At 50.2% G+C, this 14,132-nt stretch overlaps 1 long non-coding RNA gene across 1 annotated transcript; it reads left to right on the forward strand.

Annotated features, from left to right (window-relative positions):
* Positions 1-637: 637 nt before the first annotated feature.
* On the forward strand, positions 638-13,430 carry LOC144365153 (uncharacterized). The gene is made up of 2 exons (XR_013423383.1): positions 638-11,401; positions 11,615-13,430. It is a non-coding gene; the product is annotated as an uncharacterized LOC144365153 (long non-coding RNA).
* The last annotated feature ends 702 nt before the right edge of the window (positions 13,431-14,132 follow it).

The raw sequence follows: 14,132 nt of genomic DNA on the forward strand, positions 1-14,132 counted from the left end.
TTATTTATTGTTGTTTTGTTTTGTGTTTTGGTGCTGGGGATTGAACCCAGGAGTGCTCAACCACAGGCAGTATCCCAGACACACATTTATTCATTTATTTAATTTAAGTTGCTAAGTCCCTCACTAATGTGCTGAGGCTGGCTTTGAACTTGTGATCCTCCTGCCTCAGCCACCTGAGTGGCTGGGATTACAGGTGAACACCACCACACCTGGCTCAGACTTTTTATTTTTATTTTGAGACAGGGCCTTGCTAAGTTGCTGAGACTAGCTTTGTGCTTGGATCCTCTTGCCTCAGCCTCCCTCATTGCTGGATTTAAAGGCACAGGCCATGTGCCCAGCTTCTTGTGCCCTCTTTGCCTCTTGATTTGCTTCCCTTTCTCGGAAACCTATCCTCTCCCATGACCTTGGGGATCACCTTGAGGACCACTTAAGTGCTGACAACATCTCCAATACCACGTTCTTCCCAGTTCCCACTATAGGTTCATGTGCACCTGGTAGCTCCCCAGGGGTCCTGACAGTTTTAGGTAGGGAAGAACTGTCATGGAGGACAGAGCGCCACCAGGGCCCCAGTCAGGAGGGTAATACAAGAATCCAGGCAAGAGGTGATACAGCCTGGCGGGTGATGGGGACAGGTCATTAGGGTCACCAGAAGCCCTTTTCAGAGCACGTGTGCTTTTACTTGCAGAGTTGTGGGTTTTGTTTTATTTTGTGGAGCTGGGGATCAACCCAGGGCCTAGGGAGCACTCTACATTCACTATACCCCCAGCCCCAGGAGTTTTGTTTTTGAACTTCACGGTTATCTATGGTTAGATTTAGCCCAGTTGTACAGCCTGTCGCTCCTTGTTAATTTTGTTATGTCCAATTTGGCATCCCTCTCAGACTCTGTCACTCAGTCATTTGATCAGTGCATTACTTCTGCCCCTTCTGTCATTAATGGCAGGTCTAGATGGGCCCAGCAGGAAGAATATAATAAAGACCATTATTTGTTTTGGCCACCAGGGGGCAGCATATCCCAGAAAGACGCAGGAGCCTCTTGGAGAAACTGGAATGTGCATTGCTGGATTCTATGGGATTTAGAAATTGAGAAGGAGAAATTGGAGGGGACAGAGGTTGAGTACTGCACAGCCGGGAACTGCAGATGATGTAGCATCCAGAGGCAGGAGTAGGTTGGGAAATCCTGAGGGCCTCAGGTGTACTTCTTAGAAGCAATGGGAGCCATAAGGGTTTTAAGCAAAGAAAGGAAGGACACCGTCATATTTGAACCTTAAAACTGCCACCCCAGGATCAGTGTGGACAGCCCATCAGTGTGAAGTGAAGGCAGCGAGAGGAGCACTGGCTGGCAGGTGGTTCAAAATGAGGAACGATGCGGGTCCATGCAAGGGTGGCATTCGAAGAATAAAGGATGGGACAGAAGCATATAAGTGAACCAAACAGAAAGAGGGTGGAGTCACGATTGGCAGGAGCCACCCAGGGCAGTGTGCAGGGCAGTGATGGGGCTGCAGCAGAGAGGCCGGAAGTATGCTGCAGGGTGTGAAGGGGGAAAGTAAGTGAGGTCATAATTCATACAGAATGAATCACTCAGTCAATCAAAGCATCCCTGGGGATGTGTTCTTGATGAAAACAGACCCTGATTCCCAACCCCCTTTCAGCAAGAGATTTGCACCCTAGTTGACAGTAAAGTGGGTGGGTCAGGGAAGCCTAGAAAGGACTATTTAAGCTGACAGAGGACGGATGAGAACAAGAAACAGCCACGCTAAGAATGCTGGGTAGACAGTTCCAGGGAGAAGGAATAGCAGAGGGGAGAGCCCTCAGGCAGGGACTGAAAAGCAGCTAGACTTGCTGGGCCTCACAAGGGAGGGAAGGTGGGAGCCAGATCTGGCCCTGCTTTGAAGACAGTGGGTTTGATTTTGAGTGGCAAGGGAAGCCATTTTGGAAATTGGGGGGCAGGAGGGAACCATGGCCAGATCTGACTTATGAACAGAGCTCTTTGGGTGCTGGGGAGATAGGGTGCAGTCCAGTCAGAGCAGGGTGAACACAGAGCAGAGCTCAGATCTGGTGCATGTCTCAAAAGCAGAAGTGCCCATAGGTTAGGCCTGGGGGGAGGCAGAGAGTAGGTTCTCACACAACTTCTGGTTTCTGGCATGAACAATTGGGGGGATAGCAGACCCATGAGTGGAGTTGGGGACAGAAGTACACAAGGGCAGGAGGCACAGGTGTACTTTGGACTCTGCCTTTGAGAGCCTGCGAGACGTCATGAGTTTGGACATGGGCCCAGGAGGTCTAGGTCACAGGCGTGCGCACAGATTCTAGATGCAAAGCTGTGGAAGAGGGGGAGATGGAGAGCGGAGGGGAGGAGACAGAGCCCGGCTACCCTGATCTCCGATGTGGGGAAACGGAGGCGGAGGCCTGTGGGGAAGGCCAGGAGGGTGAGTTCCGTGGGAGCTGGGGAGGAGTGCGGTGACACAGCCTGTCTGTCCGCCTGCTGCTGCGAGGGCGAGTCAGATGAGGATGGAACATGGCCCCGTGGGTCTGGCACCACTGCGACCTTGGAGGTCCTGGGAAAAGCGTTCTCGGGGAGGCAGGAAGGCCATCGGGGTGCTTCAGAGGTGAGGAGGGAAGTGGAGCTGTGGCAGGAAACGGACAGTGGAGAAGCAGCAAGCAGCACTCAGAGAGGAGAACTCCAAACTTTATTTTATGCCAGCGTGCCCAGAGGAAACCAAGACTCCAGGTTCTGAGCTCCATCCACAGCTTCTCACAACATTTATAGGCTGCCTAGAGTCATACATTTTCTAGTCTGCCCAAGATACAGTTGTGCCCGGGGTTTCTAGCAGGAAGCACGTTTACAGAAGCAGAATGTGATAAGGGGAGGGACTGGCTCCTCTGACCAGGCCTTCTGTAAATCTCCAGCCTGGGGCCAAGCCTCCACAAGTGCATTTACACTTCAAAGGGGACTAGTCAGACTCCCCTGCAGAATTATCTATGCTCCAAAAGATAGGGACCCAGGGCCAATCAGGCTTCCTGGAGAAAGGCTGAGAGAGGGCTGGAGAAGTGGCCCCTGCCGCAGGCTTTGGTTTCTTACCATAACATTTTTGTAATTTCATTTCACAACCAGATTGGGTTTTGCCATCACAGGGCCTGGGCTGGGCAGGTTAGCTGATAAAGGAAAGGTGGTTTGTTTGTTTGTTTTCTTGTTTGTTTGTTAGTTGTTGTTTTGTGTGTGTGTGTGTGTGTGTGTGTGTGTGTGTGTGTGTTTAATGACAGGTGACAGTGGGTTCCATGGAGAGCAGAGTTTGGGAGAGGCCTAGTCATGGTGAGGGGATGTGTAATCTGTGGTAGATACACATCCCCTGAGAGAAGCAGAGCCTTCAGCCAGGGGCATCAGGCTGCTCGATTCCTGGCAGATTGGTTCTCTCAGAGGCACTGAAGGAGGTCAACAGGCCTCAGCGGTTGGTTTGATGGAGGCACTGAAGTTCGCCTCAGTATATGTAACAGAGGGGAAGCTGTTTTGGGTGAACCCATTCGGATTAAACTATGAGTTTGGGATGATGGTCAAGTATGAAAAAGAGAAGTCCAGTCAGCTCAGCTGTGGTGACACACACCTATCATCCCTGTGACTGAGGAGGCCAAAGCAGGATTCCAAGTTCAAGCCCAGCCTGTGCAATTTAGCAAGACCCTGTCTCAAAAAAAATAAAAAATAAATAAAAAGAAACAGGTTGGGAGTGTAGCTCAGTGGTAGAGCACCCCTGGGTTCAACCCCAAGTACTAAAAAAGAAAACAAACAAAAAATATAAAATGCAATGATTTAATGTACAATTCAAAGATTTTATTACATTAATTCATAGGTATATGCACCCATCACCAGCCAATTCCAAAACATTTTTATCACCTCAAGAAGCACTGTACCCACTGTGTTACTCCCCATGTTCCTGTCCCCTTGTCCCAAAACCCTAGGCAGCCACTAATGTTTCTATCTCTCAATTCCCTTTTCTTAACTTTTCATATGAATGGGTTCATATAATATGTGGTAGCTCTGATTTGAATGTTGACACCCTCTAAGTTTAATTGCCAGTGTAACTTGTTAAGAGGTAGGAATGTAAGGAGGTCATGAGGGCCCTGCCTTGTGGGTAGGATTGATGCTGCTAAAAAGGGCAGTTCGGTCCCCTTACTGAAACTCTTGCCCTCTTGCCTTTCGTCATGTGATGATGCAGCACGAAGGCCCTCACCAGATGCCAGCACCTTGATATGGACCATTCCAGCCTCTAGAGCTATGAGCCAATAAATTCCTATTTATTATAAATTACCCCATCTCAGATATAGTTGCAGTGAAGAAAAATCGACCAAGACTTTGTGATTGTATTCTTTCACTCAGCATCACGTCCTCAAGACCTCAAGATTCGTCCACATAGTAATACATATTAGAGCGTCAATTGTTTTTATGGCTACATAATATTTCATCGTATGGCTATAGCACATTTTATTTATTCATTTATCGATGGAGAATAAGTTTTTATTTGCCAGAAAAATGAAAGAAAAATATTCAAGGCAAAGGCAGTTGGGTTAGTCTTGGAAAAAGAGGGTGTCTCTTCTCCCAGCTTGGAGAAGAGAAGCAGAGAAGCTGCATGTGTGTGTGGAGAGGGAAGAGGAAGAGAGTTGTGTCTGTGGGCTCCACCTCCACAGTGATGTTTGGAAAACACTTCTTTTTTTTTTTTTTTTTTGGTACCAGGGATTGAACCCAGAGGCAATTAACCACTGAGCCACATCCCTAGCCCTTTTTATTTTTATTTGGGGACAGGGTCTTGCTAAATTGTTTAGGGCCTGCTAAGTTGCTGAGGCTGGCCTCAAACTTTCAATCCTCCTGCCTCAGCCTCCCCATCCTCTGGGATTACAGGCATGAACCATCATGCCTGGCTATTTTCTAAAAATCATTAATTAGGGCCCGGGATGTGGCACAGTGGCAGAGTGCTTGCCGAGCATGTGTGAGGCACTGGGTTCCATCCTGGCCCTACATATAAATAAACAAAATAAAAGTTTTGCGTCCACCTACAACTGAAAAAAATTGTTTTTTAAAAATCGTTAATTAATCTGCAGTGCTAAGGATGGAACCCAGGCCCTTAAGCATGCTAGGTAAGGGCTCTACTAGTGATTTACACCCCCAGCCCACCAGGATTATTATCTAAAACAGTTGGGCTGAGGGTTTGGAGGAGCGTGGCCATGAAATGTTTGCAAGGAAATCAGCAAAACCAAAGTTATATTAACACCTCCAAGAGCTGTCTCATCAAAATCGTCCTCGCTGCAACTCATTTGTCATGTTCTGTGGCTTCGGGTGGAGCTATTCCTCTGAAACACAGACCTTTCTCTCTGCAGCAGGCACTTCCCTCTGAATTAGACTTTGATGGCATTAAGCAGGAGGTATATCTAACCTAGTCTTGAAAGGTTAGGAGGGTCAGGCTTTGGGCAGGAGTGTGCTGATGCACCTCAGGGCCAAATGCACCCCTCAAGGCAAGAGGTGCCCTCACTGTGTACCCAGATGGAGGTAGCAGACAGGGAGCCCCTTGTCCCTCAGGAGATGGGAGTGAATGTCCCTGAGTGTCAGAGAATGTACCTGTTGGAGGTCTGGACCTCATCTCAGTGACCTGGGAGCTGGCCTTGGTGGCTCAGCCTCTCCAGAAGAGAGGATACTCGCAAGCTGGACACACAGGCATCATTGGGGTGTCAGGGTTTGCTTGGTTGTCTGCAGCATTTTTTATAATTTATTTTTTAGTTGTTGATGGACCTTTATTTTATTTGCTTATTTATATGTGATGCTGGGAATCGAACCCAGTGCCTCACATGTAGGAGGCAAGCGCTCTACCGATGAGCCACAACTCCAGCCCCTGTCTGCAGCTTTTTGACCTTCACAAGCACTGGCAGGGGTCTTGCTGCCACCCCCAGCACCTCCCCACACGGGAGTCCGGTGGATACTTCATTTTATGGCAAGGTGACTTGTTGATTGGCCTCCTGTTCCCCAGAGAGGACCTCCCCTCCTGTGACCTTGAAAAATGGGACAACATGCAGCCCAGGGAAGAGCTGAGACTGCAGGGATGGAGTTTGGCTGCACTGCTGTGTCAGGGCCATCTGAGGCTTTCCTGTGACAGTGGGGGTCCCTTAGCCCTCCCTGCCCTGGCCTTCGTAGATGTGTTTCCTGGCTGCCAATCAAATGCTACACCTGGATTGAGATGGGCACAGCAAATTGACAACCATATAAAACCGATCAGCCAAGGAAGGGTCCTGGTCAAGGTGAAGGGCACAGCTGGTGCTGCCAGACACTGCCGGGCAGCTGGGGGTGGTGCCCTCCTCCTTCCTCCCACACCCTGGGCAGCACAGAGTCTCATTCATTCAGCAGGGCAGGTCACAACCATGTGAATGTCATGCTCAGCATCCGGAGAAAGGCCAGAGTCAGTCTTCCTTTCACAGAAGGGACAACAGTCTGCAGTAAGGGCCTCACCCCCGCCCCCCCCCCTCACCCCCCGCAGCACTGAGATTGTGAGAGCATCATCTGTCCCTGATGCTGGGGTCCTGATCAGGAAGAGGGTGGGCTAGGCACACAGTGAGGCTTTGACTGGAGGTCGACAGTGAGGAATGGACCAGCTTCCTCAATTTTGGTGACCCCAAAATTGACACCACCTGTGTCCAGATTCATTTGTCCAACAGCTACCTGGACATCTGCACGTGATGTACCCAGGCACTGGACACTCCCTTGGGCAGTTCCCTATCTGTTGAGCAGGTTACTCCAAGCAACAGGCCTGTCTCCTGTAGAAATGGTGCAGCAGTTGAAGCCAGATTTAAAATTAGGTAGTCAGTGTAGTTAGGTAAATCGGATCTAATATCGAGTGAAATCTAAAATGGAGGCCATGTTGAGAATGAATTTCCAGAAAAGTTGAACAACTCTTGAAATGTTAATGAAATCCCAAGAAAAGCCCAGGGCCCAAAGTCCATCCCAAAGAAATGTTAATGAACAGCCCCAGCAGATTTGAAGATAGCCCATCCCAAAGAAGTGTTAATGAAGTCCTTTGGCCCAGATTACTTCTTTGGCCCACCTGTGCCCCACCCCTCGGGCCTTCCCACCTACATTCCATCCCTGAAAGAACTATAAAAAGGGGGAACAACCCCACTTCCACGGATTCCACCTCTTGGGTCCCCTTCTTCCTCCGGGAGAAATCTTTTCTGCTGTTCTTTAATAAACTTCTAATTTTCCACTCTGACCTCGTTGGCCTACTTCTCTGGTGTTATTCTTCAACATTGGGGAAGCAAGGAGTCGTCACCAGTCAACACTCTGCCCTCACACACACTCACACTGCCACCTCTGGATCTGGGTTTGAATCCTGCAACATCAACCCCCCTTACTATGCAATCTTAAGCCAGTGACCCTCTCTGGGCCTGTATCTGTAGCCATAAAACTGGGATAATAACAGTATGTGCCTCCCGGGGACTGGATCCAGTACTTGTTGAGCATCTCACAGGGCCGGATACAGGCAGGGAGTCCACTTTGGCTGTTTCTAGAAGGTCCTCATCCCCTGCATCCCCAGAGCCTTCTGGCTCACACATGCTGGTGTTATATCCCTTCCTGCTTAAGGGCCTCTGAAGCTGTTACCAAAAGCTTAGTCCTTGTCCCCGATGTCAATCCAATCATGAGGAAGTGGTTTTGAGATAAAGAGAAAAAAAGGAGAAACATAGGGGACTTCTGTCCCAAATGCTATGATTCCGACTGTCAGGGGGAACAGAGGGCTTTTAAAGAGGAGAGACTAAGGTTCCATTCCAGAGGACGGCAGGAAAGGTTATCTTGCTTTCCCCAAGGTTAAAGAGGGGCAGGGAGAGAAGAGGAAGGAACCACGAAACAAAATAAAACCAAAACGCCATGTCAGTTTTTTATTTTATTTTTTTTTTAGGTTGGGACAAATTTTTTGAAACATACAGGGTTATCTGAGAAATCATTCAATGGTATTAAATACATGTCATCACTACCTTGAATATATAATTTTAAAATTAAAAGTCTATATTTCATAACTAAGCTTTTGGCCAATAAATAAATACATAAATAAAGGGAGAGTCTATGCACATTTGTTAAAGATCACTAAGAAATGGATTTTGAACATTAAAAAGATGGAGTCACTGAATTAAACAGCAGCAACCCTCACTAGTCTAGATTCCCAGAGTGCTGAAGGTGGAGGTGTCTGAGGAGCCAGTCACTTCTTACAGCCATCAGAAGAGAGGTGGCGGCAGAGCTGTTGGGCAGGAGGGCTGGGCTGATGGGGTAAGCGCGTCCCAGAGACGGCAGTAACGGAGAGCAGCCCAGCAGGCTGTGAGGCAGGTGGATGAGCCCGGGTCGTCTCTTCTCTGGTCTCCTGCCACGTACACTGTGGATTAGGAGGCTCTTGAGGCCCACCTGCCAGGCTTACTGCGGATATTCTGGGTAGGGTAGCCCTGAGGAGGTGGGTAGGGCCCTGCCATAGGCCCCATTGGTTGCGGTGGATAAGGTGGTATGGGGCCCCTGTAAGGTCCTGGCTTAGCATCTGGACAGCCATCTTAAGTGACAACTGCCATCTGAAGAAAAAGTTAGTTTCGCTGTCCTGCCCAAGGACCTTTCTGACATAGGCTCACCACCCCCTCCTCCCTCATACCAGCCCCCCCTTCACCACCTACTTTAGGACCCGCCTGGCTCTAATCCCCATAAGAGTCGAGGAACTCCAGCCTGTATTGTCTCTCTCCACCTATAGAGAGATGGCCTTTATTTGTGTCTCTGCCTGGTCTCTGACTTTCACTTTGAAAGGGTAAAGTTTCTAAGCTACAAAGCCTGAATTAAAATGTAAAAGACCAGGCTCCCAAAGTTCCTCTGCTACACCCAGAACCTGAAATTCCTGAGATAGTTAAGACAACGCCCTACTGGCCATTTAGCCTAGGGCCCTGTGCAGTTTGTCACAGGGCCCCCAAACCAATCAGTTTGAATGTGTACCTTGCTTAGGAGTGACCAATCACCCCCGCCCGACCTGTTCCCGCCAATGAATGTGCTAATCATGTCTCAGAGTTGTTGTTCAATTTTCCCACGCCTCATGATGATTTGTTCTGATGTATGCAAAGCCCCCCCCCCCAAAAAAAAAAAAGTGTACTTAAGCTCTGCTTGATCTCTGCTCTGGGCTCTAGGCCGCTCTCCCTTCCTGAGTGAGCCTTGGGCCTCAGCGCACTGAATTAGGATCCTCTTCAATAAACTCCCTCCTGCTCATTGCATGAAGCTGTTCTCTTGTGGTCTCTTCCTCTGACGTTTCGCCGGACCCTTACAACTTCTCACTCACCCATCTCCTGGTTCCTTACGTTCCTTTCATGGGTGCTGAAACCCAGGATTGGGTTCTCCTGGGTGCCCGATCTCCTCTTTGAGGGTCACTGAGCGACCCCGGGCCCTGATCCAATTCCACTGTGGGACCGAGCCCTCTATTCTGCCGAACACTCTCTCTGCACCCACCATCAGACATTTCAGGTAAGACTCCTGTCTCCAGGTGACCAAAATGACCTACAGGTCCCGGGAAGTGACCATCAATTGTCGGCACTCCCAGGGTTACCATATTGTGGGAGTACCCCCAGCCACAGCTTTCACAGCTATGGCTGATCCCCACCATCAACCGGGTCTATGGGTGGTCTTTTTTTGGAGAAAAACCACCGAGGGTGATTGGGAGTTGTTCTGGTGAGACCTCTGGGCCCTGGGTTAATCTTTTCAGCATCGGCTGGGTGCCCAAGGGCCTCTATGGGCTCCTGCCCCTAGGCTTACCCAGCGGTGGGGACAACCCCCTGAGCATAACTGTCCTCTTGACTGGGTGACACTAGAGACTAGGGGAGGCCCTATCTCTAAACTCACCTCCTACATCTCACTACGGGTGGCGCCTCTTGTTTCCTCCCATAGTCCCCTAGGCTGCCTCCTGGCTAAACTAGGTTCTCTCTCTCACCCTGGACCTAAACTGCACAAAACTTATCTCCTTGTGCTATCAGATCTGGCCTCAATATCCTTTGGACTCTAAATGGCCACTTAACAGCACTCTAGATCCCAATATTATCAGGGATCTTTTTAACTATTGTGAGCATTTGGGGAAAATGGGAAGAGCCATCACACGTTCAGGCCTTCTCTCTACATTCTAAGCCCTCTCTCTGCAACCCTTGCTCTTCTGCACAAGTCTTCTCAGCTCTCACCTCCCCTGTTTCCAAAGGGACAGAAGATCCTACCCAGGACTCTTCCTCCTCCAACCCAGCGGCGGATGAGCCCTCACCATACCACAATTCTCTTTCTGATGAAGCTGCCCCACCAACTGTCCTCTCAGCTCCTCCACCTTTCTCTCCTCCTCCCACATGGTCACGGGCTGCCACTGCCCACGCGAGGTGGCTGGGGTAGATCGTGTAATCGGGTTCATGTGCCTTTCTCTTTGTCAGATCTTTCACAGACAGAAAAGCAGCTTGGGTCCTATGCTTTAAGCCCCACCACATAGATCAATATGTGACTCAATCATACGATTTGACCTTCCATGATGTCCATATGATCTTGTCGAACACCCTCCTGCTCGAGGAGTGCAGGCGAGTTTGGGAACAAGAACTAGAAATCATGCAGATGAGGTACATCAGACCTCCCCTGCCCATCCGATTGGCACTGAAGCCATCCCTGATTGGAACCCCAAATGGGATTATAACTCACCTGGAGGAGTAACTAGTAGGAACCAATTTCTTACTTGCCTCATGGCAGGACTTAGAAAGGCAGCCCATAAGGCTATCAATTATGAAAAGCTCCAGGAAGTCTTCCAAGATGAGAATGAAAACCCTTCAGCATTTTTAGATGCCTGACAAGGCTTTATTACAATATACTAATCTGGACCCTGAGACTCCAGATGAGAGACAACTACTAATGACCTACTTTTTCTCCCCAGAGTTTCCCCATATTAAGGCCAAACTAAGGTGCCTCAAGAGAGGGCCCCTAACTCCCCAAGCTGAGGTTCTGGGAGTGGCCTTTAAGGTATATAACGGGAGAGACGAGAAGGCCTGGAAGCAGAAATATCAGATGCTTACTCAAGCCATCCATCCGGCCTCAACCTCTATCCCTGGTTCCACTGGCCCAAGGAAGGGTCCCTCGGGACTGCCCAGACCCTGTTTTAAATGTGGTCTGCTGGATCACTGGGCTCGTTCATGTCCCAAGCCTTGAAAGCCTCTGAGCCCTTGTCCTAAATACCATCAGGAGGGACACTGGGCCGTTGACTGTCCCCGAGCCCATAGCAACCCCTGGCCATTCAGCTCTTCTGGTTCCCCTTTCCAACTCTCAGGACTGGCTGCAGAGGACTGATGAGGCCCAGGTCTCCAACACCCGACCACTACCACCACTCCACGGGAACCCAAGGTAACTCTGCATGTGTCAGTAGGGCTGTCTCCTTCTCCTAGACACCGGGCTACCTAGTCAGTCCTCAAGGGGCTCTGGGAGCCCACGACTTGTTCTGTGACCTCTGTTGTCGGGGTAGAGGGCGAACCTTACCAACCCTTGTAAATTCCTAGCCTTGTTTGTGCCTTGGGCTCAAACACTCCTTTTCCACCCACTCCTCTTTGGTCATTCCAGAGTGCCCTGATCCCCTTATGGGAAGGGACATCCTCACACAGTTGGAGTGACGCTTTCCTTCTCCCCTCATGTGAGCTTCCATCCAGACTCGCCTGCTGCTCTCCTGATCCTCACCCTGACCTTAGGATCATCCCTTATTCTGTCTGCCAGAGCCTTCCCATTACCCCCTTCCAATATGGACTCTACTGTCTGGGATTGACTCACACCAGGAGCCCATTCACATCCGTCTCAAAAAAAAAAACCTTCCATTTTCTGGCCCAATCACAATACCTGCTCTCCCTCCTTGCGGCTGCTTGTCCTTCTCTGTTTGCAGAGCAGCCTCCTCAGGTTCCTGACAATAAACCTGCTTCTTACCCCAGGTGGTGTGTGATCAGTCCTGTGCCACTTTTGTTTCACTGATGCCAGTGACTTGATCAAGTTCTCCCATCAGCTTTGCTCTCCCCTCTGGGGACTTGAGCTGCTTTGGGATCCTGGCCTGAGGGCCCAGGACAACATCCACACACCTTCTTCCATTCACCTAGTGCTCTTCTTCACCGCCACTCGGCCTCATTTAAGTGACTTCGCCCTTCCCCTCTTCTCCTCCTCACAAGTCAACCTTCAATCTTCGTGCTCAGGAAAATGGAAGAAAATCCCTTATGTGCAGGCTTTCTCCTTTCTCCATTTGCTCCTCTTGCTCCCCGGCCCAGCTTCTACCTGCTACTAAAATGCTGGATTCCTCCAGAGACCCTACTTCTAGACAAACAAGGGACCCAGAAGTCTGCTACACTGTAAAGCCCTAGGCTGCAATCTCCCTGGCCAAGGCCACACTGAAGCTAACCTTGAAATACAGAGGAAGACTCAGCAGGCTTGAGAGGCCTAAGGAAAAAAGAAAGAGGAAAAAAAAAAAGTGGCAATTTAACTTTTCCCTTGGCTACAACACAGAAGAATGACTGACTTCAAGACTTTCTCTATCTTCCAGATTTCACGCACCCATTCCACCTTTAAGGGGCTGAGAAGCAGGAATTTGCTCTAGGGGTCCTCAGACCACATGCTGGGGCCAATCTTTCCCCCTGTGACTTATCTGTCAAAGGGTCTTGACCCTACTGGTCAGGGATGGGCCTCTTGCCTAGAACATTGGCCGCAGCCTCTCTACTTATTAAGTCAAAGAAACTCACCTTTGGGGCCCCACTCACCATCCTGGCTCCCCATCACCTAAAGGAACTCGCCACCTACATGGGCTGACATTCCTTACCTCTGTCGCCTTTTGTGTCTACAGGTGTCCCTGGTGGGAGATCCCAGTCTTACCTTTCACGCATGCTCACCTTTAAACCCTGCTCCTCTCCTCCCCGCTTCTCAGGACTCTTCCACCTCTTCTCCTCTCACCCGTTCAGGCATTGAAAATGGAGGAGTTTCTTCCACATCCCTCCCACATACAGGAAGGGCCTTGCTCCAGGACACACACACACACACACACACACACACACACACACACACACACACACACACACACACGGTTCACAGATGGCTCCTCCTTCCTTCAGGAGGGAGTTCATAGGGCAGGTGACACCCACAGGCCCTCTCTAGCTGTGCTTGTCTAAGGTCAGAATCCCCAATCTTCCCTCAGTCTCTGAGAACCATGACTTCTGCGACAGGACTTCCAATCCCTCACCAAAATGGGCCGTCCAGAGTCAGCATCGTCCAGCACCTCCTGACCATCACCCATGCCTCAATGACACAATGCACCCCTACCCAGTGTCCAGACACCACCTCTTCCCAGCAGGAAGAAGCTCCAGACGATGGATCTACTCCTGTTCTCTAAGGGCCCAATAACAAAGAAGGGAGGAATGTAAGGTCCTGGCTTAACATCTGGATGGCCATCTTAACAAAAAGTTTGGCTTCCCCACCCAAGGACCTTTCTGAGAAAGGCTCACCACTCCCTCATACCGCCCCACCCTTCACCAGCCACATTAGGACATGCCCAGCTCTAATCCCTGAGCCTGCCCCATAGAAGTTGCAGAACCCCAAGCCTGTATTGCCTCTCCCCGTCTGTGGAGAGGTGGCCTCTGTTTGTCAGCTCTGGTGTGTGTCTCTCACTTCTCGCTGGCCCATCTCCGGGTTCCACACTTTCCTTTCAGCCCTGACATGGTGGAGGGTTCCCGATTCCTCAGGGACTTTCAAAGAGCACCTCCTTTGAACCGGCTAGGTACTGCTCAGTCCTTGCCAAAGGACACAGGACGACCCTGCACTGAAGGCGCTGACGTCAGGAGCGCCTGGAGCCACCTGATCTCCCTCCTCTGTCAGTTTTAAAGTCAGCCGCAGTGCAGAGCAGAAAGGGCTGTGTTCAGAGCATGAAGTGGACGCCTGTTACCAGCCATCAGAACCTCACCTTGGCTTTCAAGGCTCCCGCCCCACCCCTCCAGGTGTCCACGCGCCCTGCACCAAGCTCACATCTGCTTCCTGGCCACGACATGCTCCACAGCCCTGACCTTCACGTGGCTCCGGAGCTCACTCTCTCCCTCCTGAGAGGGAGATGCCATAG

The sequence above is a fragment of the Ictidomys tridecemlineatus genome, chromosome 6 (assembly GCF_052094955.1).
Source record: "Ictidomys tridecemlineatus isolate mIctTri1 chromosome 6, mIctTri1.hap1, whole genome shotgun sequence".
In the NCBI taxonomy this organism is placed as follows: Eukaryota; Metazoa; Chordata; class Mammalia; order Rodentia; family Sciuridae; genus Ictidomys; species Ictidomys tridecemlineatus.